Source organism: Caloenas nicobarica, chromosome 7 (genome assembly GCF_036013445.1).
Source record: "Caloenas nicobarica isolate bCalNic1 chromosome 7, bCalNic1.hap1, whole genome shotgun sequence".
NCBI lineage: Eukaryota > Metazoa > Chordata > Aves > Columbiformes > Columbidae > Caloenas > Caloenas nicobarica.
In genome coordinates, this window is record NC_088251.1 from 501,169 (window position 1) to 505,604 (window position 4,436).

General features: G+C 49.7%; 1 long non-coding RNA gene across 1 annotated transcript; it reads right to left on the bottom strand.

The window, feature by feature from the left end:
• Nucleotides 1-2,349: 2,349 nt before the first annotated feature.
• On the bottom strand, nucleotides 2,350-3,821 carry LOC135991003 (uncharacterized). Its single transcript, XR_010606470.1, has 3 exons — nucleotides 3,741-3,821; nucleotides 2,521-2,667; nucleotides 2,350-2,422 (listed from the first exon to the last, which is right to left on the bottom strand). It is a non-coding gene; the product is annotated as an uncharacterized LOC135991003 (long non-coding RNA).
• Between the last annotated feature and the right edge of the window lie 615 nt (nucleotides 3,822-4,436).

Consider the following 4,436-nt stretch of genomic DNA (forward strand, 5'->3'; position numbering starts at 1 on the left):
CAGGAAAGCAGTTTGTTTATCTAATCCTTTATGACTCTGACCTCAACCAGTTTTATCTCAGCGCGGCACTGAACTCCGCAGTGCCCAGTGCCCACGGGCCGCACATGCACATCCCCCGGGATGGCCAAGCGCAGCTGGTTATTCAGATAAGGCTCTGCAAACTGTGGGTTTGGAAAACTGTCCACTCTTTCCATTTAGTATAAACTTCCTTTTCCACTCTCTGTTTATGTTAACGTAGATGTATGTAAATCCTTCCATCAGAGGTTTCCTTCAAGGAGAAAGTCAAGGCACAGAGCAAGAGGAAGCCCCATTCCCGTCACGCCGTTGGGATGGTGTCAGCAAGGAGGGGCTCCCGGTGTCCCCGGGGGACTCTGGCCTTGCAGCCGGCTGTGTTCCTCCTGCGGCTTTTCTTCTGTCTGAGAACAAGCTGGTATTCACATCTGTCTCCTTGTTGCTCTGCTTGCTGCCACAAGTCCATGGCAGTATTTTAGTTCTCTCACTGGACAACTTTCTGCAATGTCGTTATCCAGCCAAAGATAATTTAATTTCACTAGACTTCATGTTGTTTTCATTAATATCTGGCTAGCCAGCTGTTCCTCAGGGGATCTGTACTCTTCTTTCTCCGTTGTGTGTATTTTGTCACCAAAAGGGACACAGTGCTGCGTCCAGCTGTGGGTATTTTGCCCCGAAGGGGACACAGTGCCGCGTCCAGCTGTGGGTATTTTGCCCCAAAGAGGACACAGTGCCGCGTCCAGCTGTGGGTATTTTGCCCCGAAGGGGACACAGTGCCGCGTCCAGCTGTGGGTATTTTGCCCCGAAGGGGACACAGTGCCGCGTCCAGCTGTGGGTATTTTGCCCCGAAGGGGACACAGTGCCGCGTCCAGCTGTGGGTATTTTGCCCCGAAGGGGACACAGTGCCGCGTCCAGCTGCAGCTCCCTCTGCCCAGCCTGGCCCAGCTCCGCAGCGCTGGGGCTCCCCGGCTGGGAGGAGCGGCTCGGCACGGCCGGCCCGCCGCAGTGTGAGCGTGGGGTGGGAGGAGGAGGCGCCCCGTGCCACAGCCGTGCCATGGCAATCAGCCCTGGCCGCAGGGACCCCCTCTCCTGGAACCTGCACATCCCAGACCAACAGAGACCACAAAACCAACAGCCAGCCGCTCTCTAGCCTCGCCTTTGCTAATGTCTATTTTCATTCATGTAAGTCTGCCATTGCTGCCATGGTGACCAACTTAGACGTTAATTATATAAAGACATTAAGGATACATTTAAAGATGAAAGTTCAACCCGCGGTTCTGGCAAAAAACATTCAAGAATTCCTAGATCGCGCCCCTCCTCCTTTCCCCTTGAGTCCATCAGATACCATGACTTAACTAATGTCTTGCCTGAACTTACTTCTATGGTGATGTTGACAAAATAAGTCTTCTGTTTTGGTTTGGTTTGTTTGTTTGTTTTTTTCTTCTGACTCAATTAAAACAGATATTCTTTAAACAGCTTTATTTCTCACTACAGAAATGCTGTCTCTCTTTTTGGCAAATCAGTCTTGTTGCTGGCAGACTCAGCAGGCCTGGTTTTGTGTAGCACTGGCCCAAAGGGTTCTGCCCTTCTTGGCCGCATCCCCGTGTCTCGTGCGCGTGGGGCGGCGCGGTCGCTGGTGTCGGTGACGGCCCCCCGGCTGCGGCGCTGGGCACCCCGGCTGCGGGCTCTGCCCCACCTCGGAGAGCTCGGGCCGGCCCCTTGTGCCCAAAGCCCGCAGCACTGTGAGCACACACACAGTCCCGCAGCACGCGAGCTTTGGGTTTAAGCTATCGGCTTCGGAAAGGTGAAGCACCAAGACAAGCGCCCAGGAGAGCACAGGCACCCTGTAACGCATCTCGGGCTCTTGCATTTTATTCATTGGGGTTTCTCCACAGGAGATATTCGAGTACCAAAAAATGTGCCACCGTAACCAGAACACTTGTGGCTGTGGCAGAGAAGACAAGGGAAGTTTACAGACTGACTTGCTCTTTAATCCGACTGACAGTCGTCTTTTCTGAGAAGAAAGGCAGGTGGTTTAGGGATGCTTGTTTTCCTCTTGCAATTCGTTTCTAAGTGGTAGGGCTTTTCAGTCTCTGTGGAGTCAGCTCCACACCTGCTGTGACCAAGCTCTTCTGCGCTCCTGTCTCTCCCTCTCCCCAGGTGTGCTTTTATCTGCCTCTAATTGTGCTTTCCATGACCTCCCTTCCAACACACGCCTTTGATGTCGGCGCTGTCATGGAGATTATTTTTGTGCTCTTTTCTGCAACTACCTTATCATTGACTCATAGTGTCTCTTTTTTACATTTGTTGGGGGTTTTTGCTTGTTTGGTTTTTTTAATGCAGAAACATACATCCATTCTTACCTCAACTCCTCTCTGTTCAGTCGTGCGTTCTTCCAGCAGGCAGCCAACTGATGAGAACAAGCAAAAGTGGATTTAACTGCATCTGAACATGTGGGAAATGGGCTTTTCGGAACACCCAATGAAGTCAATGTAAAACAAGACTTACGTTGCAGTGGAAGCGTGCCTCTTGGAAAGAGTTTGTCTAGGGAAGGGCTCGCCCTGGCTGTGGCCTCGCGCGTTCCCACCGTCCGGGTTCGTTTGCTTTGGCACAGGAGCTCCATCGGGGCCTCCGCATCCAGCCGCTGCTGACCTGCTGGAGTATTTTTGTTCAAAATGCTACTGGGAATGAGTCCTATAAAAACTTTGCAGAGATGCCTTCATTATTTCTGCTGAAAAAGACACTAAAAAAAAAAAGCTGTGTGCAGCTGCCTTGCTCCAGCAGCCCCTGCGGCGGCTGGTGGGACCGGGCTGAGGTCCGGTGGTTCAGAGACAAACCCGCCCTCCCGTGAGTCGTTCAGAGACTGATTTCCAGAATTATCAGCCTTTGCTAGCAACAAGTAACAAGGGAAGCAAACAAAAAACAGAATCAAGAAGAATCAATAAAGAAATCAATCAATCAATAAGGGAGCTGGGGAAAGAAGATAACTTCTCTGTAGGTGCAGCTTGCTGGACACACCTGTGATAACGACTGCTGTATTTCGCACACAGACGGCACTTTTCAAGAGATGGGCTAAAACTGCTGACAGGGAGTAAATTCTCACAGACGCTTATTCACAATTACCTGTGTAAAGGTTTAATCTGCTCTTTGAATAGCCTTTCTGGGAGAGGAACATAATGGATGGAGGCAAATTGTAAAGAGTGCAAGAAGATAATAAAGGATGGCAAAAAGCAGAAAAAATATTGCTCAAGTTAGTACTTGATCAGGATTATCAAGACAAACAGATCACTGGATTTCTAAAGATCAGTGCTCTACCATCTTTCAGCCAGAAGCATTCCAGATGCTGTTTTGTAGCTGTAAGAGGAAACATTTCACCTCTCAAATCACTAACATATCTCAATTAGAAGTCTCATTTTCTCTTGACGAGCCTTTTCAAGAAGGAGCAAGGCCTAATCCTGATTACCGTGTCAGGTATGGCTGGAGGTGTCAGAAGAGAGAACTGAGGCATCAATCTCATCTCTTTGGAGCAGAGATCCCATCAGGGTGGAAAGCGCAGGGTGACCCGCCAGGGTCATGAGCATCACGCATGAGCATCACTTCGGCTGTTTGGCAAGAAACAGCCAGGTCCCCAGGAAAGCAGATGTTTGGTGGACAGAAAGACAAGGCACAAGCAAGACAAATGCAAACCACTGTCCTGAAACCAGGGAATGGCCGTGTCAGGAGCTCACCATCAGAAAAGCATCTTCTCTACGCAGGGAGCAGAGCAGCTCACGCAGCAGAAGGAAAACCTCCAGCAAGCCAGGGCAGGGTCGCTGCAAACAGTGCTGGAAGATAATATCAGATAATATCAGATAGCGGCTTGGCTTCACGCTCAAAGCCAGGCTGTGGACAAACCCCCCTGGCCGGAGGCAGCTGGGCACGGCAGCTGGTGAGCGCCGGCCCCGGCACCGCCGCGGCTGCTGCCTCCCCATCCGAGCATCCGCGCTGCTGCCAGCGCTGCGTGCAGCTGGGGGATAAAAATGAGTCTTGAGCATCTCGTTTACAAACCTTTCACAAATATCACACTGACATGCAAATAGGAGAATGTGGCAAAACAATACATGACACCCAGCTTGCTCCTCCTCTTTGGAAAACTCAGATGTTTCCTTGTCACAAAGCTGCTCATTCTTTCCTCTCAACATAAACATCCTAATGAAAATAAAATTATTTTCTTTGACAAAATGCTATTTGTTGACATTAAAGTAAATTAACATCTTGTAAAGCAAATGAGAGAAAGGAAGCTTTTTGACAAATTCTATGAGCAGAGAAATTGTTGGTTTGTTTTCTGAACAAATTAATTTCACTTTTCTTGGATGTCAACCCAGATGCAAAGCAGTGCCAGTGGTTGTCAAACGGGAAATGAATGAGAAAGCGAGCAAGGATCC